The 25,510-nt window shown below is 43.8% G+C and overlaps 1 pseudogene; it reads right to left on the bottom strand.

Moving 5' to 3' along the window:
• LOC101779264 overlaps positions 1 to 25,036 on the bottom strand; it is a 116,230-nt pseudogene extending 91,194 nt beyond the window's left edge.
• Between the last annotated feature and the right edge of the window lie 474 nt (positions 25,037 to 25,510).

Below are 25,510 nucleotides of genomic sequence, written 5' to 3'. Positions count from 1 at the left end.
TACACCTTTTGGCGAAACACACCTGCCGCGCCTCCCACGCCCTCGCCTGTTGCAACTCACGGATCTAGCAGTTCGGTTTGTGACGCTTCCTCCCTGCACGTGTGGATACCTTGGAGGTGTTGCGCCTGCAGCACTTGGACGAGCTGTCGACAAGCCGCCGACGAGCCACGACGAGCCGACGATGAGCCGCGGCACTGGAGGCGATCTTGCTGCACGTGGATGAGCTGCTGAGGAGCTGCTGGACGTGATCAACTACGTACGACTACGTTGATCGACTACGTACGACTACGTGATCGTCTTCACTGCATCGACGCATATCTACATCTTCCGCACCAGTAGTGTGTCGAGTGGTAATCCCGTGATCCTTATACGGCAGTTCTTCCTGGTTATACGCGGTAGAATTTTTGAATTGCGCTAGTGTAGCCTACCTCGTATCCCAACAGTACCTGCAAAAGCTTAGCCTGCAACCCAGTCCGGAATAGTGTCATCTTCCTCTTCCTCCTCGCCATCTTCCATTACGACCCCTAGTTCACCGTGCTTGGTCCAAACCAAATAGTTAGGCATGAAACCGTATTTAAACAAGTGGCTGTGAATAGTCCCCTAGGAATCCTTTGAATACTCCTTCTTGTTATTGCATTGGAAGCATGGACAACATACGAACCCATTCTCTTGCTTGTTTGCTTTGCCCACTTCGAGAAAATAATGCAAGCCATCAATAAACACCTTGCTCCGCCTGTCTGCATTATACATCCATTGCCGGTCTATCTGCATCGTATTACGCATGAAAATGGATTACACTTGACAATGGATTACGCGTGAAAATTGATTAAAGATCCAAACCACATGGTACAATACAACAACATGAAGATCCAAATACACATAGTTAAATTAAAGATCCAAACAACATGATACAATACAACAAGCCATCCACTGGTTATTATCTAGGAGGACATTAAGCATCCTTGGACGGTGAAGACGAAGGTTCCACTGACCCAGCCTCATCCTTAGATTTATTTGTGCCGCCTGAAACGGTAGTACTAAGTGGACGTGAAACACCCGAGACTGAGGGTGGAGCATAACGACCACCAAAAGGAGGTTCCTGACCCGCAGCAACAACTTCTTCATGACGTTGCTGCAAATAACGAAGCATTGCCTTTTCCAGCGCGCTCTTTTTCTTCAGCTTATGCTGAGGGCCAACTATGATTTTCCCCTTGCCGAAATAGGAACCACGATCGCCCCCACCATCGCCACTTCCTCCAGTAGCAGAAGCCATCTATGTACAAAAATTATTACCTTAACACTGCATAAGTTGTTGAACTTGAGGACCGTGATCATCTCGCGAGCATGTCCTTAACTGGGCGGCACCGCACTTCGTCATGAAAGAGGTTCAATTCTATGAAAAAGGGGACACAGTCACGATGTCCGTATCCACTCTTTCTCGTAGAATCGTACCTCCTTCTTAACATACGTTGCTGCTCGGCGGAGAACATCCTCGGAGAGATGAACACGGTATGCAAGTTCAATAAGTATGAATTTGAAAAACCTTATTGAATTTGATAAGTTCAACAAGTAGCAGAAGTTATCTATGTACAAAATTTCTTTCCTTACCACTGCAGAAGTTGTTAAACTTGAAGACCGTGATCATCTTGCGAGCATGTTCTCAACTGGGTGGCACCGCACTTCGTCATGAAAGAGATTAGATGCTACGGAAAAGGGGAGACGGTCACGATGTCCGTATCCACTCTTTCTCGTAGAATCGAACCTCCTACTTGACATACGTTGCTGCTCGGTGGAGAACATCCTCGCAGATATGACCACAGTATGCAAGTTCAACAAGTATGGATTTGAAAAATCATATTGAATTTGATAAGATAAACCGTCTAGACAAGGTAGCATCATTCTTAAACCACTGCAAGAATGCATACTATATACGACACATCAATCTCCCTCACATTCTACCTCAAAATACCTCTCCATTTTCTACTTCATCACATTCTAGCAAATAATCTTTCCATCTCCAAAGCATAAATCAAAGCATAACACGAGGATGAAGTAGCAAACCTTCACAACACTTGTGTTGGCTGAGTCAAATTCCCACGAAAATGAGGGAAAAAACTTCGGGCAGCACCTCCCTTGCTTCGGCACCACCGGAGAGTAGGTGAAGCTCAGCTCTCTGTCAATGTGCTGGACTGGCTCGGGCTGGAGGAGGAAGAAAGTCCTCTGTCTCGGGATATAATGGGGGATGAGTTTTTATCCCGGTTAAAAACTCCAACCGAGACAAAAGGGAACACCTTATATCCCAGTTGAAAGTTTAGTCCCGGTTGGAGACTCCAACCGGGACAAAAGGAACATCCTTTTATCCCGGTTGGAGCCTCCAACCGGGCCACCACCGACGCGCCCCAGCTAGCCGTTGCAACCGGGACTAAAGGGGGGTCTTTAGTCCCGGTTGCAATTACCAACCGGGACTAACTCCCCCCTCCATTTTTGCCTACCGTGGCGCACCCCCTTTTGTCCCGAGCCAACTTTAAACCGGGACAAAAGGGGGCGCATCGAAAGCCAATTCTCTACTAGTGGTTTGACAACGGCTGCGAGTTTCAGATTGTGCAACAGATGGTTAGACAAGTCAAGGGCATCAACCATGAACTGAAACGCATCACCGGAGTAGCGGAGTACCAGCCGACGCCACCAGTTCAACTGCATATTCTCTAGTATTAACTTAGTTTGGCAAGAGAGATGAATGCCCGATGCCAATTAGTATTTGTGCCACCAGTTCAACTGCATATTCTCTAGTATTAACTTAGTTTGGCAAGAGAGATGAATGCCTGATGCCAATTAGTATTTGTGTAGCTTATTATGACTGATTTTTTTTCTTAAAGTTGTTAAATTTATTCCATTTTGCATACTAGTCTTTGCTTTATGATTTATTTTGACCTCCTAGCTTATCCGCAGCCAACTCCTTCTGTGTCATGTGTGCATGTTTGTGCTGTGATGGTCCTAGTGCTTCTTCTGTGTGTTGTTAGACGGACTGCCATCTTCACAGTGCTGGAAGAAATTGAGAGGAAAATAGCTCTAGCTCTAGGGTAAAATTGACTTTTCATATTTGTCTCAGTATGGAGTGCTACATCAGTCAAGAACATGTTTGACCAAAAACTAAAGTTCACGAACTAAATTGGCAGTTAAGGAACTAACTTGACCCTCGAAGCACACAATGGCTATTTTTCCATAAGTAAACTACTGAAAAGAGATAATTTGATATATTTTTAGACACTCAAAATGAATAGTATTGCCATCAGTAGTTGTGAATCAAATATGTCGATGCTAGAGAACACCATTTATTTCTTGATGATGGTATTGATGACCACACGGAGGAACATCATGCCACGTAACTTTTGCTATGTTTCCAATAAAATGTAAGTACATTCATCTTTACATTTGCACAGGGTGAACAATTTGACAAAGGGCATTAATTGGTGCCTAGTTGTAGGGATATTCTCTAAAAGATGCAATTTCAGTTACGTTAACGCCCCTCCAATTTGTACAGACCATACTTCTCAAATGGAAGCGGGTACTACTAGAGAACCGACTTTAGATCCCACCCTCTTTAGTCTCGGTTTAATTTCGGTCTGGGAGAAAAAAGGGTGTGCCATGGTAGGCTAGAATGGGACGCACCTTTACTCTCAGTTCTTTTTTTGCAACCGGGACTACAGGCCACCGTTTAGTCTCGGTTAAAACGGCTAGTTTCTGGAAACCGACGGCGCCACCCTTTACCCCCGGTTGGAGCCACCAACCGGGACAAAAGATCCAACCTTTTATCCCGGGTGGAGTTACCAACCAGGATAAACGTTTTACTCCCGGTTGGTAATTCCAACCAGGACAAAAGGTTGAAGCCTTTGTCCTGGTTGGCGTTACCAACCAGGAGTAACTAATCTTTTGTCCCGGTTGGATTTAACAACCGGGATAAAATCTTATCTACAAGTATCCTTTCTTCCTCCTCCACTCCTCCAGCCCGAGCCACTCCACTCCACAAAGATAGAGAAGCTCCTCCTCTCCATGGCGCCGAAGCAAGCCTAGGGGAGGTGCTGTTTAATTTTTTTTCCTCATTTCCATGGGGATTTCACCCATCCAAGGTGTTGTGAAGATTAGCTACTTCATGCTCCATTCATTTATTGTTGTTAAGCTTTGTTTTATACTTTAGAGAGGGAGAAAAATTAGTTAGTTTGTTGTTAAGCATGTAGAGGATTTGTATTTATACATGTTTTTGAGCTACAATGTGATGGATAGTTTGAATGTGAGGGAAAATAGACAGTAAATGTGAGGTAGAATTGAGATTATTTCAATTTTATGTATTAGGGAAAAATTAGAGTAAATGTGTTTTTAATACTTAGAAATTAGCCATATAAATTGTAGGTGTAATTTGATACTTTAGTGCTTTTCAGATAGAGGTATGCAATTAGCCATTTTTAGAATAAGTACATTACGTGGGAAATATTGAATTTTTTAATAGTTTAGTTATTTGTAAATTAAATATGAGCTAAATAATTTATGTATTTCTATGTAAACTTTCAGCAATATTTGAGTTTGTCATACTCTATGGACTCTTATTATGGTTTCATAGAGGAGATATGGGAAATCGAATACGGACCGCTGTGTATCCCTCTGTTTTGTTGCCAATGGGTGAAGCTAAATGGCGAACCAAAGATCAGTATGAAATGACAATAGTGGACCTTAGCAAGATTGGATACAGTGATGAACCATTCGTACTCGTCAATGATGTGCATCAAGTTTTCTATGTGAAGGACATGTCTAGCATACCCAAGAGAAATCTAAAAGATCCATGAGAGCCAAAGCGCCACATAGTCCTTCCAAGTAAAAGAAAATTTGTGGGAGTCGAGGACAAAACAGACCAATCAGATGATTATGATCAGTTTGCAGGTATGCCTCCATTCGCTGTTGAAGTTGACCCTAGCATCCTGCTATCCAAAGAAGAGGCTCCGTACTTGCGCCGCGATCTTGACCAAGGAACATTCGTTAAAAAGAAGTTTTTTAATGTTACATTGTAATGCGTTAAATTTGCTTCACATTTATGATTAATTTGATGTACTACTTGATACAATTTCATGTGTGCTTAAATTAGTTGTTTTCGCGCGTATAAATTATTTAATTGATAATTTCTTGATGATAGTAATGCAGTAAAATAATTATTTAAGAAGGTAATATAACTAGTGTAGAATTAATGAGTCATTCAAACTTATTGTAAATGTAATTGCTAATTAAATATATTTTTGCATGTTCAAAATATGCAAAGTTTTAATTTTTGCTGCATGAAATCCAGCGAAAATATAAAAAAAAATTATTTCCAAAAAAGAAGAGGGAGATGAGAAATGGGAGAGGGACAATTTATCCCAGTTGGTAAGGCTCTTTATCTCGGTCCATAATTAGAACCAGGATAAAAGGGTAAATTTCAGTTTTACGAACCGAGATAAAGGGTTGCCCTTTTATCCCGGGTACGTCAAAACCGGGATTAAAGGGAAGGCCTTTTATTTCGGTTTCTTACTAACCGAGATAAAAGGGCAGGCCATTTATCTCGGTTGGTAAGAAGAACCGAGATTAAAAGTCCATTTCTCTCGGTTCTTCTTACAAACCGAGATAAATGGTAGGGGGAATAAAACTAACTGGCATTTCTACTCCCCCCGCACCTGGTAACTTAGCGAAATTTTTACTCTTCTCTAGCCTCCGCGGGTGTCACACTGCTACCTCCGTCCCCGTCGCCGCCGGTTGTCTTCATCCCCGTCGCCGCCTCCTCTCTGTTCACGCCGTCATCCTCCACCTCCATTCGCACCGCCGTTCGTCGTTGTCCATGAGCCGTCTCCTCCGTTTGGCACCCCATCCTGCCTCCTCCATCTGCGCACCCCATCCTCCCTCCTCCGTCCGGCGCCCATCCTCCATCCGGCGCCCCATCCTTCCTCCTCGATCCGTCGTCTGGCGCTCCGTCATCCCTCCTCCATCTGCGCGTCATCCTCCATCCGTGCCTCAAGCCCTGATCCGCCTTGCGTGCATTGCCGCCGCGGCCACCCTCGCGCCTCGTCGACACCGCTTCACACCTGCGCGCGTAAAACCCCGGCACCCGGCGCTCTAGTAGCTAGTTAATACATTTGGCAGTGATCATGCAAGGCAGTGATGCAAGCCTTTTTTGTATGGATTAGTAAAATTGTATAGAAAGTTAGAATAAATTTGGCAGTTATGCAAGCCTTTTTATTTACTTTTTTCTAGTTATAAATTTAATAGAAAATTTTGGATTGGTAAAATTGTATAGGAAGTTAGAATAAATTTGGCAGTGATGCAAGCCTTTTATATTTATTTGTTTCTAGTTATAAAATTTTATAACATTTTATATTTATTTGTTTCTAGTTATAAAATTTTCTAGTTATAAAATTTGGTAGAAATTCTTAGAAATTATACTAATTAGTACAAACTTTAGAAAAATTCCAATCAATTAGTAGAAATCTCTATAAATAAATTATGCTTCAAATTTGATAGAATTCAGTAGAAATTAGTATAAATTAGTATGGTTTCATGTTGTTCTTCTATGAGTTCATGTATGTACATTAACTTGTAATACATTAAAGACATTTCATGGAATTAAGTTTCATTCAAGCTTTTTTGTGTATTTTTTCATGTATGTTTTCATGTAATTAAGAAGTTTTCATGTAAGTTTAATTTCATGTACGGTTTCCTGTGTACATTTCTATGATTTTATTTATATACCTTAACGTACATGTAATTATGATTTCATGTGTGTTTGGAGTAGTTGAGATGGCGGATGACGAGAATGCAAGGTTCATGCTGGAGGACATTATTGCTGGTAGAGATCATAACGTAACGTACACCGAAGAAGAGAGTAACCAGGCGGACACGTACCTCAACATATCCGCCGATGGCAATGAAGAGCCGAGCAAAACCTTGCCGCGGCGGAAGATACCGCCGAGGTATATGTCATTAATAACGTTGTACCCCATTTAGAATGTCTTCTTCTTTGTTATTATGTACTAATTAACGAATCTTGAACTGTTAGCTGTCTGGATCGGCGAACCCTAAGAAGACACGAGGTCGAAGCATGGTGATGGATGGATCACAAAAGCTAGAGGTCACAGAAGTGTTAGAAGACAGCAGGCCGGTTGCTCCCATCGATGTGGCAAACAAATACATGACTCAGCTCGAGGCTATTGTAAGGGACAATGTGCCCATCAGCTTCAAGAAATGGAGAGGAAAAAGCAATGATCTGGATATGCTGCCGCAAACACAAAAGGATATGCTATGGGAACAGGTCAAGCAACATTTCATATTTCCCGCTAGATATATTGAAAAGGATGTGAAACCGTGGGCATTGAAGAAGATGGCCACACAATTTCAAATATTCAAGAAATTTCTAGTTTCAAAGTACATTAAGGAGGACAAAACTCCAGACTTCAACGAATTTCCAAAGTTGAGCGGCCACGACGGTCAGCAAAAAGTCAACACCAATGTTGAAAATGCTAGTTGTAAGAAAGAGCACCATAAGATAGGGCGAGGTGGTTACAAAACAGCAGTGCCCAAAATTCAGAAGATGGAACAAGACCTGGTCGAACGGGGTATCGTACCTGCAACTCATGAACCAATGAGCTAAAAATTGGTTTTTCGCTCATGGAGGCAAACTGAACCCAGAGGATGGGACGTTGATCTTAACTGAGGAAATACGTCTCAAGGGCGAATAGCTCACTAAGAACATTGAAGATGTTAAGGCTGCGAGGTTGGTGGTGGATCGAGAAATGGATGAGCTCACATTGGCCCTCGGGAATCCTAAGCACCCAGGACGTGTCTGTGGGTTCGGGATTGTTCCGTGGAAGTACGGTTTCAAAGAAGACAGAGACTCGTACAGAAGCCGCAAGCAAAGAAAGGATTGGGCTGAGCAGAGCTGGCGGCACAACCTAGAATCTCAAGTGCAATCTATGGAACAAAGAATGCATGATGAAGTCAATAGTCAAGTGGCCCTTTCACAATCAGAGGCATAGCCTGATCCATAGGACTAGCAACAGTTCGATGTTGATGTCATCAGGCAACGCACCTCCTGTGAGCTGCATGTATCGGTTGGCAACCTGACTGTTAAGGTATACTCTTATACATAATTAATATTTATGCAATAATCTTCTCAATCCATCGATCCACCACGCCTCAGGATTGGAGTTTAATAACATCTTTATTTCTGCTATATGTATAGGTAGCGTACGCGAGTGCCTTACCAAGTTGGGCAACGCAGATGAGCTATGGCATGGAGATTCCACTTGGCTATGCTAGTGTCTCGGTAGAGCAGCTCGTTGATCGGCAATATGAAGGCTATGAGCTCCAGCTCCCGAGAGGCATTGGGGAGAGGATATTAGGAGATGCGGTTCAAGGAGGCATCATTCTATGGCGCAAACGCTACATCATCATCCCAGGCATGGAGGCAGCACCCCTCCCAAAAGAACCCGAGCCACAACCATCTCCTCAAATGGCAGGACTGACTTCTCCACCATGGTCAATTCCAAGACCATCATCACCAGGACCATCACCACCAGGACCTTCCGCACCAGGACCATCGTCGATGCATACTCGAGCAAAGTCTCCATCTCCACATCCAGCTGGCAACGACGACGACAACAACACTCCTCCCCGCTCACCGACGACGTCGGGAATAAGAGCAATCCCAAGCAAGGTACCTACAGCTCCAAGAAAGGAACCTGCTGGAGACCCGATTATGAAGTCGCGACCAACAGTTCCCAAGCCAGCGCATAAAAAGAGGAAAAAACAAATAAGGAGCCTGAATTGACTCCTGAGGAACGTGAAAATGCAGTGACTCAAGAGGAACGCTGGTCCGAAATCCAAGCAGAATGCAAGGATTTGTTCAGGAAAAGGGCTGAACAAAAAAAAGCAAGGGAGATGGAGCCACAACCAATAATTGATCCAACTAAATTACAATTTTTTCAGAAGATGTCACATTCAAACAAGGAGGTGGTGAATATAGGAAAAAAAGAAAAGGAAAGTCATCTTCAAGTGTTGTTGATCGCCGCCTTCATCATCTACCAGAAGGAGACGCTACAAGGATAGCAGCAATGCCCAAGTCTCAACAAGATCAAGTATTGCAATTCATGGAAGAATTTGGAGTGGGACTTGATCAATGTATAGAGCTAGGTGGTCACGAGCCAGCAGCTTCACAGCCATTTCAACCGAGATGGACGTTTGAGCTAGGAAAGTCTCTGGTAAGGCCAGAGTTGGTAGGGAGCCTATCACCGAAGATGTACGAATTCCGTGAATGGTACATGAAGACGTTCGCCGACCAGACTTCGATGTTCGCCCTTAAGGTAAAACCGATAGATTTTTACGGCGAAGGCGAGAAATGCCTCTGGCTGGAATTCAAAGATATATATGAAGTGTACCATCAAGATGCTCTAGAAGTCTCTCTCATCAGCGCCTGGGCTCTGTAAGTATCCGTTTATCTATATGTAAATTTTGGACCATATCATTATTTTTCATGCATGTGTCGCCCTACTAACTTTGTCTTCCTTTTTATGTAGGCGGCTAATTCAGAAGTGCCAACAAGAAGGATACTTGCATGTTGGCTTCATGGATCCATCCTTAGTTAACCAAACCCAACTACGAGATTTTACAGATAAAACATTGGTGGAATGTTTCAATATGCTGGACCTTCAAGGTAGCAAGAGCTACATACTACTTCCATACAACTTAAAGTAAGTGTGTGTATGTACGTATACCGTCTATCTTAGTATCCTTTTCCTTATCTGATTAATGAATATTTACGTACACAGTTACCACTGGATCCTAATAGTAATTGAGCCTGATAGAAGCTGAGTTACCGTCTTCGATTCCTTAAGGAAACCACTAGCGGAGTACCAAGAGATTCAAGACATTCTACACTTGTAATTAACAATTTTGGACCTTTATCTCAATATAAAAGTGTGTTTCCTAAATTTTCACCTGACACTATATCATTCATTATTTAAATCCATAGGGCATGGAAACAATTCATCAAAAAATGACGCCAAGGTGCATTCAAGAAAAACTTACATGGGACACAGACTTCCCGGTACGTATGAAGTTTGCATATTTTGTACATTCTAACTTGTTTTTTCCTAATGAAGTGTTTAAGACAAGAACAAGGGAATAATCTATGTGGGTACTATGTCTGTGAGAACATGCAAATTTTTCTGTCACACAAGGCCAGGTTGATGCCGCAGGAAAAACAAGAAGTACGTAATATAAAATCCTTGCAAGTGTTGTTGAGATCACCATCTAGGTGTTTGACCCCTTATGTAGAGCTAAACCTCACTGACGGCGCATATGAGCTGCACCCGATGCCAGAAGATGGAGTTGTAGCTGAGCTGCTGCCTACAGGAGCTAAAGCCAAGCACGCCGAGGATCAGTTTGCTTCCGTCCCGCTCGAAGGCAAGCCCCAGAGCATCACCCAGTCTTTCTGAACTTGCGCATGCCTTCTATTGTATGTATGTGCATTTACGTTCAGGAGTTGTTTGGAACCATAGATGCATGACTTAGTTCCCTTCGATCTGAACACTAGCACGACAGGCTGAGTAGTTGCAATGCCTAAACAGGACTCGATAAAAGTTGAGTGATTCCCTGTCACTTGCGAGTTATAGGAATTTGTTTTCTTTCCTTTCTGTTACAACTATAAGGACGATGGACGGGGTAGGGCTCTGTGAACGATTTTGGTGGTCGGTGGATTGCCCTGTCTGTCTACCTAAAACTGGTTTAAAGTCGGAAAGTGTTGGTGTTCGTCATCAAGTGTTTGAAAGTACTAATCTCATACCTAGTATGGGATGGGGAAGCCTAGTACTTGATTGAACCAGGACGTGAGCAGTTCGATCCACTATCTTTGGAACAGAGTTTCCCTTGCAGCCACATGTGGTGACAAGTGCGGTCACAGGACGGCAGAGGCCAGGTCTGTGGAGCCTTGTACCAAGAGAGGCGGGCCCGACATGGGTCAGGGGATTGATGGGGATGGCGGACAAGTGAAGCGACCCTTTGTGGTGCGCGGATGTCATGAGATTAGGTTCACCATGCATGGTTAAGAAATTTGAATCGATTCGCCTGCCAATCACAGTTTGGGACTGCTTGATTACTATGCTACACTGAGTAAGAATGGAACTTGATGGTGATGTTAACCTGGATGCTTGTCATAAATCGCTTGGAAACTTTTGCTTGATTAGTATAGCTGCTAACTTAGAATGATAACAACAGTAGAACCTGTGGCTAAAATATTGAAGGTAAGGATCTACTGTAGTCGCTTTTGGCAAAACAAACCCCTCAGCCAAAAAGCCTTGCATGTCTAGAAGTTGGTGGAGTAGTTTCCCCAGGTCAGTTAAGTCTTTTTGAGTATAGTTGCTCAGCCTTGCTTGTGGCACATCTTTCAGGTGATGTTGAAACTCCTGAGTTTGCTGCTGGCACTTGGCCTCCCCAGCTCCCACTTGGGTGGACGGTCGAGTGGGACCCCTCCTCGGACGGTGAGGATAGGGACCAGTGATGTCATGATCGGTGATGAGGACACCACGAGTACATCTACACCAGCAGCACCTCAGGCGCCTCCAGTTGCTCATCCACCTCAGGCGCCTACAGTTGCTCATCCAGTTGGGCCAATCACTCGAGCCCGTGCGAGAGAATTAAACTTCATCATGCTGTTAAGGAACGAAGGCCCATCGGAATAAGAAGATGGCCCAACAGGGCAGCCCAGGTGGGGCGCCTAGGGTTGGGCGCCGTGACCCCTTCGGACTCCAGGGGCTGCGCCCCCTTTATTTAGTCCGAGTCCTTTTTGTTTACGACTTGAGTTTTGTTTTACATCTAGCTTTAGCTACTCTTGAACACGCGCAAATACGCGCTGTCCTTGTGATTCAGAACTCCACCTTCGAGTGATATTTAGATTGCTCGCCTCTCTTTCTTGTTCGTTCTTCGATTGCGGACAGGAATCGATCTTCGTGATCAGGCTGATCTCGCACCGGCGAGGTTGGTAACCATCGGGAGTTGGTTCAGCGATTGCATTGGCGCTTCGGGTTCGCTCGTCGTAGTCGGATCGTGAGGGTCTACTTCCACCAAGTCGAATTTATCTCCACTCACCGAAAGATCGGGCACTCCGACTCTATCAAGTGGTATCAGAGCTTTCCAGGTTGATCGGTGAGTTTTACCGAGTGTTTTTTCCCTTCCTACAGTCCACAAAAACCAAAACAATTTTTTTTCAGGTTAGATCCTTTGTCCCAGCAACCGTTTAGCCTCGCACATTCTTTCAATAAGTGTCTTTGTTGAATTTGTGTGCCTACTCGTTCAATTGTTGCTGGTTACTTGTGTTTACTCTTTTGTTTCTCGTGTTTCATCTAACCCTAGTTTTCGCCGCCGCCGCCGTTCCGCTGCTCGCCAACCCTACCAGCCGCGCCCACCGCACCTCCCCCCGCGACAACCGCGCCGCGCCATCCCACTACTCCGATCGCCCCTCCCCTGTCAAAAAAAAAAGATCGAAAGCAATCAAAAAAAAAAGGAAAGTGCAAAAAAAAAAGAAGGAAAGAAGCCAAAAAAGAAGAAGAAGAAGAATCCAACAGGGAGAAGGAAGGTGATTCGGATTTGTTTCGGTGGCACCTCCCTTTGCGCGCGCCGTGACTCCTCCTGGGTCACGACTCTCTGGTGTTAATTCCCCCCTCCCCCACGTATTCCGTGCCAGCCTTTCACATCCGTATCTCTCTTTCTTGGTCCTTTATTATTCTGAGGTCCGCCTTACTCTAGAGAGAGAGAGAGAATACCCCTGTCCTTTCGGAAAAAGTGTGTGCCGCAATTTGATATTTGAGATCCTCTGTGTTCATATTATCAGTTTTGGGGCACCCTCTGTGAAAAAAAAAACAGAAAAAAAAAAAAAAAAGAGGTGCGCCCTCTCCACCTTGCCTCTGTTCTTTCGATTTTTCCTTGTTACCAGCAACTATTGTTACGTGTTTGGCACTATCTTTCAACTTTGCATTATTGTTTGATTGTGCTAATCCTTCATTTGAGTGCAGCCTTCCCAGAACTCCACATAGTTCTACGACGAGCATATTTTGTTTCTCCAGGCAATCGCTCCTCCAATCTTTCGTGAGTTCCACCGGTTGGTTGCAGTTCGCCCCTGTGTGCGTGGTAAGAACGGATAAGAATTTGATAACAGCACTAGTGTGAGCGCCTTGTGAGCTGTTACACCCCTATTTTGTCGTCGCTTGTGTTCTTGTCTTTGCGCTAACCATGGCAGATGATGTCGACGCGGGGGCTACCCAGCTGGAGGGCATACGGGCGCAAGTTGAAGGGCTTGTCACCGACATTCAGACGATTCATGAACGGCTGGACTCGACGATCTCCTCGACGACCGAGCGGTGTGATCAGCTCGACCTTGCACAGACGGCCGCTAAGGCCACACTCGACTCAGTTGTGGCAAGACTCGATGCATTGCACACTACAGTCGCAGAGTTGCAGCAGGGTTATGGTGGTGACTCGGACCAGGACGATGGCGACCGCCGAGGCCGTGCCCGCCGCGTGCCACGCCGCTCCGGTGGTAATGATTCCTTTTCCAAGATTAAATTTAAAATCCCACCTTTTAATGGCAAATATGATCCTGCTGCATATCTTGATTGGGAATTAGAAGTTGAACAGAAATTTTCATGCCATGATATTCTTGCTAATTCTCAAGTTAAAGCTGCTATTAGTGAATTTACTGATTTTGCTTTAATTTGGTGGCGTGAATATAAACACAAACATCCCAATACCATTCCAACCACTTGGGAGCAATTAAAAACTGCTATGCGCCACAGATTTGTGCCTTCTTATTATGCTCGCGATTTGCTTAATAAAATGCAACGTTTTCAGCAAGGTTCCAAATCTGTTGAGGAATATTTCCAGGAATTACAAATAGGAATGATTCGTTGTGGGTTATTGGAGGAAAACGACGCTGCTATGGCACGTTTTCGTGGTGGTTTGAACCGCGAAATTCAGGATATACTTGATTATAAGGACTACACCGATATGACAACATTATTTGAATATGCTTGCAAAGCTGAACGTGAAGTGCAGGGACGCCGCTCGAAGACATATTCTAACTCTTTTGCAGGAAGAAGCTCGCCATCCAACTCCGCACCCGCTCTCCCTGCGCCACCCACGCCCACCACGACACCGCGCGAGCGAACGGCAAAACCTGCAAGCGCTGCCCCTTCCACAGGCACCGCCCCTCCCACAGGCCGTACACGGGATATTCAGTGTCATCGTTGCAAAGGATTTGGCCATGTGATTCGGGACTGTCCGAACAAGCGCACTTTGCTTCTTCGTGATGATGGTGAGTACTCTTCCGCTAGTGATTCTGAAGATACTCGACATGCGATGCTTGCCACTGACCATGCAGCTATGGAGGTACATGTCAACCCGGGCGACGCCGATAGGTATGAAAGTCTTGTTGTGCAGCGTGTTCTTAGTACACAGGTCGCCCCGTCCGAGAAGAATCAGCGACACACTCTTTTCCATACCAAGGGCGTTGTGCAGGAGCGGTCGATTCGCATCATCATCGACAGCGGCAGCTGCAACAATTTGGCGAGTACCACGCTGGTTGAAAAGTTGTCTTTACCCACTCGTAAGCATCCACATCCATATCACATTCAATGGCTTAATGATGGTGGGAAAATTAGAATTACTCGATCAGTCCGTGTTCCTTTCTCCATGGGTGCTTATTCTGATTTTGTTGATTGTGATGTTATTCCCATGGAAGCATGCTCTCTGTTACTTGGGCGACCTTGGCAATATGATACTGATAGCTTGCATCATGGTCGTTCCAATCACTATTCTTTCATGTTTAAGGGTCAGAAAATAATTATACATCCCATGACACCTGAACAAATTCTTAAAGATGATCTTGCTAGAGCTGCTAAAACTGCTAAACAACTTGAACCATCGACATCTCTTAATTCTGAAATCAAGTTGAATGCTCCTGTTTTGCTTGCCACACGTGCTGATTTTGATGAGTTACGCGATGCTCCTTTGCCATGCTATGCCCTTATATGCTCTAGTGTGCTCGTTTCACTTGATGATGCACCATCTTTGGATATTCCCCCTGCGGTTGCTAACATTTTGCAGGAGTACGCTGATGTCTTTCCAAAAGATTTGCCACCGGGACTTCCACCACTTCGTGGCATTGAGCACCAGATCGACCTCATTCCCGGCGCACAGCTTCCGAACCGCGCACCGTACCGTACAAATCCGGATGAGACGAAGGAAATCCAGCGCCAGGTACAGGCGTTGCTTGACAAGGGTTACATTCGTGAGTCTCTTAGCCCTTGCTCCGTTCCTGTGTTACTTGTTCCAAAGAAAGATGGCTCATGGCGTATGTGTGTAGACTGTCGTGCTATTAATAACATTACCATTCGCTACCGATACCCTATACCACGCCTTGATGATATGCTAGATGAGCTTAGTGGTGCCATTATTTTTACTAAGATTGATTTGCGTAGTGGCTACCATCAGATTCGCATGAAATTAGGTGATGAATGGAAAACGGCTTTTAAAACGAAATTTGGGTTATATGAATGGTTGGTTATGCCGTTTGGTTTGACAAATGCTCCCAGCACATTTATGCGTTTGATGAATGAAGTTCTGAGACCCTTCATAGGATTGTTTGTAGTTGTCTATTTTGATGATATCCTCATTTACAGCAAGTCTATGGAAGAGCATTTAGAACATTTGCGTACTGTTTTTGATGCATTGCGTGCGGCCCATTTATTTGCTAACCTCGAAAAATGCATGTTTTGCACACAACGTGTCTCGTTTCTTGGCTATGTTGTTACTCCACAGGGCATTGAGGTGGATAGCAGCAAGATTGATGCCATTCGGGAGTGGCCTACACCGACAACGGTTACACAAATTCGAAGCTTTCTTGGCCTTGCAGGTTTCTACCGTCGGTTTGTTCGTGATTTTAGCTCCATTGCAGCGCCTCTACATGAGCTTACAAAGAAGGATGTTCCCTTTGCTTGGAGTGATTCGCAAGAGGTTGCGTTCAGCACCTTGAAAGATAAGTTAACCAATGCTCCTCTCTTGCAGTTGCCTGATTTTACTAAAGTGTTTGAGCTTGAATGCGATGCTAGCGGTATTGGGCTAGGTGCTGTTTTGTTACAAGAAGGAAAACCGGTTGCTTACTTTAGCGAGAAATTAAGTGGTGCTAGCTTGAATTATTCTACTTATGATAAGGAGCTTTATGCTTTAGTGCGCACTTTGCATACTTGGCAGCACTACCTTTGGCATCGCGAGTTTATAATTCATTCTGATCATGAGGCTTTAAAACATATTCGTACCCAAACAAACCTGAACCGTCGTCATGCTAAATGGGTAGAATTCATTGAGTCTTTCCCTTACATTATTAAACACAAGAGCGGGAAGGAAAATGTCATTGCTGATGCTTTGTCTCGTCGTTATACCATGCTGTCACAGTTAGATTTTAAAATCTTTGGCTTGCAAACTGTGAAGGATCAATATGTGGATGATGCTGATTTTAAAGATGCTTTCGCCCACTGTATTCATGGCAAACCATGGGGCAAATTTCACATACAGGACGGGTTCCTGTTTCGCGCTAACAAGCTGTGTGTTCCAGCTAGCTCGGTTCGTCGTTTGTTGTTACAGGAAGCGCATGGAGGCGGTCTCATGGGGCACTTTGGCGTCTACAAGACGCATGAAGTGCTGGCTGCCCACTTCTTTTGGCCCCGGATGCGCGCTGATGTTGAGCGCCTTGTTGCCCGCTGCACTACTTGCCAGAAAGCTAAGTCACGATTAAACAACCATGGTTTGTACATGCCTTTGCCTGTTCCTACTTCCCCTTGGCTTGATATTTCTATGGACTTTGTTTTGGGATTGCCTAGAACTAAGAAGGGGAGGGACAGTATTTTTGTGGTTGTTGATCGTTTCTCCAAAATGGCTCATTTTATACCTTGTCATAAGACTGATGATGCTAGCACTGTTGCTGAATTATTCTTTCGCGAGATTATTCGTTTGCATGGTATTCCAAATACAATAGTCTCTGATCGTGATGCTAAGTTTCTCAGTCATTTTTGGAGATCACTATGGAATAAAATGGGAACTAAATTGCTGTTTAGCACCACTTGTCACCCTCAGACTGATGGACAAACTGAGGTGGTTAATCGAACCTTGTCCACTATGCTTAGGGCTGTTTTAGATAAACACTTGAAACGTTGGGAAGATTGCTTGCCTCATGTTGAGTTTGCTTATAATCATGCAACGCATTCTTCTACAAAGATGTGTCCTTTTCAAGTTGTTTATGGTTATATTCCTCGGGCGCCTATTGATTTGTTTGCACTTGATGCCGAGGACACCCCACACATAGATGCCGCTGCACATGTTGATCAAATGATTAGCTTGCATGAGCAAACTAAACAAAACATTGCTGCTGCTAATGCTAAATATCAGGTTGCGGGTAGTAAAGGGAGAAAACATGTTACTTTTGCACCGGGTGATCTGGTTTGGTTGCATTTGAGGAAGGATCGTTTTCCTACCTTACGTCGTTCTAAATTGATGCCACGTGCTGCTGGTCCTTTTCAAGTGCTAACCAAGATTAATGATAATGCTTATATCCTTGACCTGCCTGCGGAGTTTGGTGTTTCCACGAGTTTTAATGTTGCAGATTTGAAACCGTATGTGGGCGAAGATGAGGAGTTGCCGTCGAGGACGACTTCAGTTCAAGAAGGGGAGGATGATGAGGACACCACGAGTACATCTACACCAGCAGCACCTCAGGCGCCTCCAGTTGCTCATCCACCTCAGGCGCCTACAGTTGCTCATCCAGTTGGGCCAATCACTCGAGCCCGTGCGAGAGAATTAAACTTCATCATGCTGTTAAGGAACGAAGGCCCATCGGAATAAGAAGATGGCCCAACAGGGCAGCCCAGGTGGGGCGCCTAGGGTTGGGCGCCGTGACCCCTTCGGACTCCAGGGGCTGCGCCCCCTTTATTTAGTCCGAGTCCTTTTTGTTTACGACTTGAGTTTTGTTTTACATCTAGCTTTAGCTACTCTTGAACACGCGCAAATACGCGCTGTCCTTGTGATTCAGAACTCCACCTTCGAGTGATATTTAGATTGCTCGCCTCTCTTTCTTGTTCGTTCTTCGATTGCGGACAGGAATCGATCTTCGTGATCAGGCTGATCTCGCACCGGCGAGGTTGGTAACCATCGGGAGTTGGTTCAGCGATTGCATTGGCGCTTCGGGTTCGCTCGTCGTAGTCGGATCGTGAGGGTCTACTTCCACCAAGTCGAATTTATCTCCACTCACCGAAAGATCGGGCACTCCGACTCTATCAATCGGCCTCATCGTGATATCCGGCGCTAGCTTCCGATTGGTTTATCTTTCCCGCTGCTTCTGAACTCTGCAAACTTGTTTGAATTTTGAATCCAGTGTTGTAAGAGATTAATGTACTTGTTTAATTTTTGGATGATCTATTGTAATCTCTGGAACCACTCACCTTCGTGTGAGCTCTGCTTCTCGATCCTGTGTAGTGGCTTATCGGATGAAATCCGACGGACTGTCGAGTTAACTTGATTAAAGTATAAGATCGCGTGTCAGGCAACTTAATTGTGCTTTAGCTAAGTTAATTAGGGCGGTTCCGCCATAGCAACATTATTCACTTCCAAATTATAGATGCATAATATTCGAGACAAAATCTTGGAGAAGAAAAGAATAGACACAATATGCGAAAGTCTCGTAGGATTCCTACTGGACGAGGTGATAAATCCGTAAGGAGAATTTCATTACGGTGGATGAAATTAAGAACCACCAAGCAACACCTTGACGGGAAGATCTCGACGAAGATCCTAGAGCTTTATAGCTAGCTAGCTAGGAATTAATTATACTATATATATATATATACATACAAATCAAGAATTGTACATATACTAGCTAATTGTATAAGAATTGTATATATAAGTATGTAATAGTTAAATTGATTCGTTTAAATACTATATATAGTTTGATTGATTTCATTAATTATCAAAAAAACTCTCAACTAACTAAAGGGGTACGTGATGCACGAAATTATAGGCGCCATGCAGGCGCCTGCATGGCGCTGTATACACGCATTGCTAGCAAAATAGTCTAAAAGAGGGTCTTATATCCTGGGACCCGTGATAAAAGACCGCCCCCTTTTATCTCGACGGGTTAATCCCGGATGCATTTTCGGAAGATATGCACCCTATGAACTGGTACTAATACCCAGTTCTCTAGTAGTGGGGGCGGAGTTAGAAACATGTTTTTTCATTGGGGTAGCAAATAGTGCTATTTTTTCTAAAAAATAATTGAATTCAAAATTTTCAGTGGAAATTGCAAACTAGGGGTGGCCGCTGCTAGCCCCACTCCCTCCGCCATTGCTAGCAAGACTAAGGTGTTGACTCACATTAAGGATAGAAGCTTGTCAGGGAGCAAGGGATGAAGAAACGCTAGCCGACCTCCATTTTCATTAGGGGTACATCATGAGGGATGTAGCAAAATGGTTCATGAATATTCAAGTGCGTCAAAAATTAAACTGAATTTTGCTATTGTTGGCGCTAGAAACCGGCTGACCGAATCCCCAGCGTCTAACACACGATCCGGGAGAATCTGCTTAACTCCTGTTCGGGTGATCGCCCTAGTGCGGTTCGCGTGGCGTGCCAGCCAATCTGACCTGTTGATTGGCAAGGAAAAAGACGTGTCAGATCCAGAGGTCGCGATCGGCTAAGTTTCCGATCTCGAGAAAGCTTATCAGCGAATCGGCCGATTTGCCGTAATAAAGAAATCGGCTATGAAGCAGCCGATTACCGGGCAGCTTGAATGAAAACTGTTGGAGCAATCAATACAGCGCTACAGTAGCAACACTAGGAACAGATCTAGTTGGCTATGCATAAAAATGAGCAAATTAAGCGACGAAATACGAGAAAAGCCAAGATTGTCGATTCCTAGCTGGATAATTGGTGATAAAACTAGAACAACAGGTAAAACCTATAATTCTAGTAAATATCGATAACTGGTGAATAAATCTAAACGAAACAACAGCGATGCGCCCGAAGTTAAAGCTTAGAATTTACTCGGTAAACGGAACTTACAAGATCGGCCGGAGGTCAAGTTAATGCAGCCCCGCCAACCCGTATGAACTCGTGAAAAAGAAGAAAAGTACTTGGCGAAGTCGCCTGCTTGAAAGTAAGTACAAGGAAATAGTAATTTGTTGTATTGAGTTGTTGATGATTATAGATCTACAAAAGTGGCTATTTATAGCCCCGTACAGACGACTCCTTATCTGACTAGAACTCTATCCCTAATTCAAATGGAAAACAAATATTTACAAGTATGATTCGTACTAGGTCGATTATTATGCACTTCATGGGCTGATTCCCTCTTCATCTTTATAATCCTTTCTAAGCCCATACCGGCCCAACTATTCCAACCTCCTAATCGGCCGATTTCCTCATCGGCAAGGGGTAACCGATCGGGAACCGGGCGCGTCCGATCCTAAACCTTCAGGGGTCAAGCGAGGTAGAATTCTAAAGATCAATCGGCCGATCCTGGACTGTAGCATCGGCCGATCCTGGACTGTAGCACCAACCAACCGATCTTTAACTGTAGCGCCATTCGGCCGATTTCCAACTGTCACCCCTGTATCTCGCCGTATCTTCCAATTTCTTCCTCTCCTGACGCCGATTTTACTCGTGTCGAAATCTGGCGTCAACAGCTATCAAGGGTTAGAAGACAAATACCATTCTTCTACTATGAAAAGGTACACTTATCTCTAGATATTTCAAGAATTAGACTCAAAATTGGTTTGTACTACTACTGCTGCTACTGCTACAGCCACCCCTACTACCACTGCCACCACTACAACCACCACCACTACTACTTTTCCATTCTATACAAGGATATGTATTTTAGAAAGAGTAACGTGAACCAATAGTTCTTAAACTTGAGGGTGTCACTTAGGCCCGGACTATTAATTTGTCTTTTCATGAAACTTTCTTGTGTGTCACTCCTTGTCTAAATTTATTACCTGGTGTTTTTTTAAGAAACTAATTGGTGTTAAAGCATCTCCAGTAGTTCCCCAATAAATCTTTCCCAATAACAATTTGATTGGGATATCCCAATATCACATTCATTATTTTTGGCAGAGTTTGTTTTGTAGTTCCCCAATAATCTCATCCCAATCCAACTACCGTATTGTGAGAGTCACAACTCCCCGTTTATTTTGGGAGAGTTGGGGGTGAATTATTGGTTTGTTCCAATAATTATTGGGAAAAGGGAAAGGTAAAGGGGATCTGCTGGAGCACTAGTTTTTACAAACACTCCCAATACGGTAGTGAATTGGAGGAAAGAGACTGCTAGAGATCCTCTAGCTCACATGGTGGCATGCCATCAACAAACATGGCACCCATTTCTCTCATTTATCTCCTTTATCCCTAGCCCCCATAAATTCAGCAAGCCCCGCCATGAGGAAGCAACATCTTCCAAAGGCCAAGTAGACATATTAAATGCATTAGTGACATATTTTACAAGTCTAAAATTAGAGCTATAATCAAGAGGTAGTTTGGGAGTGTTTCTCTTGAAATGGTTTTACGATAATGCTAAAAAAAACTGTTTTACATGATCTATTGTTACGGCCTATTTGGGACTGCTCCGCTCCAAAAAAAAAAATAGCTCCACTCCACCAACTCCACCTTCTTGCAGATCCACTCCACCAATTCTAGAAAAATAGGTAGCTAGGTACCTATTTGGCTACCGGATCCAAATTTAGCTCCAGAAATTGTAGGAACCAGTGGGAATAGTCACTTTTGCCCTTTGGGTGGGTTTTCTCCGTGCTACAATGCCGCGCTACAGTGCCCGTGAGGTTACTATGCCGTTCATGCACTGCTCGTGTTCTTTTTTTGAAATGGAAAAATTTTGTATTAGAGGACAAAGACAAAGTTGTTCCAATAAAAAATTAAAATTTCTACTGTCTAACATGAAATGAAATTACAAAATTAACCACACCAATATTAACTAGTTCCAAGCAAGAGAAAGGGCAGTGGCCAACTCATCACGAAATACATCCATAGTTGGAGCATTGGCATTCGAAGTAGACCGGTCGGACGCCAAGGGAGAAACTGCATATTTTTTATACCTTTCCGGAATAGTAGGTATGTAATTAGGATCACGATCAAACCGATCAAAGTCAATGTCTTCACCTCCATGTTCACGGCTATAATTGTGAAGGACCATAGTAGCCACAATAATCATCTTTTGCTTGTACATAGGGTACGGCGGCATCTTGTAGAGAATTTGCCACTTCATTTTTAATAGTCCAAACTATCGCTCAATAACATTGCGAATAGATGAGTGAACACGATTGAACCTTTCCGCGGGAGTCTTTGGCTCCATACCCCTATGCCATTCGGGTAAATGATACCTTTCACCCTTGTAAGAAGCTAGATACCCAGGGCAGTTAGGATAACCCACATCAACAATATAGTATTTGCCTGCAAAATGAGAAGATAATATAAGTTATTATTTGTTCAGCATTGGGACAAGTAAAATATAAAATCATATAAAGGCGATGTTACCTTGTGGAGGATGTGGGAAGAATTCTTCATCCACTCTAATTGCATTGTACAGCACACTTGTGTCATGCATAGCTCCGGGCTGACCCGTGGATACATAAGTGAAACGCATATCGAAATCACAAATAGCTAGAACATTTTGGGTTGCCATTCTGGTTTTCCCAATATACCTTACCATCTCCACGGATATGAGTGCCATCAAGAGCACCTATGCAATCTTTAAAGTGTGGATATGCACGTCTGTCCTCTCTTATCCTTTTATGGATAGTAGGGAAGTTTGGATTTTTTGGTCTAATGAAATCCTTTACCATAGCAATCAAACATAATAAGACCTCATCAAATTTCCTACTTATTGTTTTACCAGAATGGTTGAATCTATTTTGAGCTCTCCTATTTGACTCATTTCCACCCAAAGTGTATACTAAAATGGCCAACATCTCAAGTGTGTTCATATGCATGGAAGGTTTAAGTCCATACCTTTCCACTAATAAATCATGAAGATCCATAAATATATTCTCATTCATACGAAGTTGTCTATGGCATTCTCCCGAATTTCTTATTGTCTCCATCAACCATCCCATGCCACTAAGGTTTGATATTCTTGGTGGGTTTTCATCTAGATAAAGATCGACGTAAATTTGAGCTACTTGAGCACCACCAAGAACTAAACTCCAAAACTGCTCACTCTCCTCACTACTATCACTCTCACTCTCGGACGCCTGCAATTTGACATGAAAAAAATGACATGAATATATTTTGACTAGACAGGACATAGACATGAAACAAAATGACATGAATACATCATTGTTCAACTGACATTAATACAAAAGGTTCAATAATGACAAAGTTCAAGTGACATTAATAAAATAACATGAAAATGGTGTCCAAATAATCGAAAATAATGAAAAGGACGACTGACAACATAAATGATAGTCTTCAATTCCTGTATTTAGCGTTGAACTTCCTTGTAAACCAACCGAATCTAATGTCCTTAGTGGGAAGGGTCATGAACATGTCCCTCTGATCTTTCTTCACAAACAACTCAGTGGCAATGAAATGCTCATCGGTACCATACCCCACACCACAATCCAAAACAAGGTCCATTACTTGTTCAACAGTAACTTCGCCAACCTTCTTTGATGTAAAAGCCTTCGCTTGTTCAGCTATCTCACTCAATTTTTCCTGAATGACAAGTGCGGTTCCTGTTTTTGCTTTCTTACCTTTGTTTATGATAACCCTCGATCTTCTTTTTCCATTGCCAATGGATGGAGACATCTCCTCAATGTCATTCACAGCAGCACCTTCATTGTCTTCTTCTGCTGGGTACACATGAATATCATTCCCACCGCCATCAAGGTTCTCACCAACATCAATGTCTACATCAATAGGAGTCTCATCATTTTGGGGTATGATAGGGTTCGAAGTCATAGGGTTCCAATAATCTTTTTCATCATTAATGATGTCACCAAACATAATTGTCAAATCATCCACATTTTGTAGAGGTTTTGTCCTAAAGCCGCCGCATCCTGGGATATCCTGTAGTGAAAAAAAAGATCAGAAAATAGTGTTAGTAATGAGTGAGTAACGAGTATGAATGATTCATTAAATTTTTTTAAAAAGTACATCCTCACCTTTCTTGCCTTTCTCCACCACTCATCGTCCATGTCAATCACACCCTTTATTTTGTCCCAACCTGTTCCTGTTCGCCTCTTCATTAATCTATTCCATGCTGATAATTTTGTCTTCAACTTATCCCACTTGTTTTTTAGTTGCATCTTGCTAAGATAAATTCCTATCATCTGATAAAACCTATTTGACACTTCGGTATAGCCTACGGAGTTCAAATGTGTATTTGGTCTATTGCCTTTCTTAACTTGTTCTGCAAACAAGTTACAAACGATCGAAGTGTATGCGTCGGTCCAGTCCATCATATCTCCCTGAGCATTATATATACGTGTATTTAGAACATCACTTTCTGCAGATCATGTAGGTATGTATACACCAATAACTTATCTTCTTTCATGACAATACAAACTTCTTATTATTCTGGTCAATACATTACTTTCTACTGATCATGTACGTTATAGATTCAGACCGTGAGCCAATACAATGCAAACATAAATGCTAGTGTAACAATCAGAAGATCCATGAGGGAATCTACACTCTTATTTCAATCTAGCATGACTTTACATTGTTCATGCTATTTGATTATGTACATTGATACTTCATCTTGTCAATGTTTTATTATTTGTATCAACGTAGATGAAACATACATCAAGGATAAAGGATAATTCACATGCCTCCTCTTCTTCATTCTTCTTGGTTGCCTTGGAGGGCTTCTTACTCTGTCCTTGACCTCGGCCTCTTCCTGGCCGCTTCTTCCCACGACCATGGCCGACACTTGCGTCTTCGCCAACAAGAACAGCCTCCTCAAGGTCAGGGCCAACCCCCGCTAGGGTGTGGCTGCCCCTGCCCACAACACGGGCACCTTTGGTCAGGCCACGACCACCCACCCCCTGGCCAGGCCGGCTACACCCAAGCCACGGCCGAACCCGGCCAGGCCTTCAACCACAACCTCTTCGAGGTCAGGCTCATCGCCGGTCAAGGGATGCCTGCTGCTGGCATGGGCACGACCACTACCGACCAGGCCACGGCTGGTCGAACCCAAACCATGCCAGCCAGCTCCCAGGACATGACTGCTGCCGTTGTCTTCAAGTTCACCACCCTCTAAGGGATTGCTGGTCGCGGCATGGCCCCAGCTGCCACCGGACAGAGCACGGTCGCCTGCCCCCATAACACGGCCGCCCGCCGCCAAGATAGGACCACCGCCAGCCAGGACCCCGGCTAGGGCAAAGTCTTCTTCAGG

This window comes from Setaria italica, chromosome II, assembly GCF_000263155.2.
Source record: "Setaria italica strain Yugu1 chromosome II, Setaria_italica_v2.0, whole genome shotgun sequence".
NCBI lineage: Eukaryota > Viridiplantae > Streptophyta > Magnoliopsida > Poales > Poaceae > Setaria > Setaria italica.
This window is presented reverse-complemented; position numbering and strand designations above follow the sequence as displayed.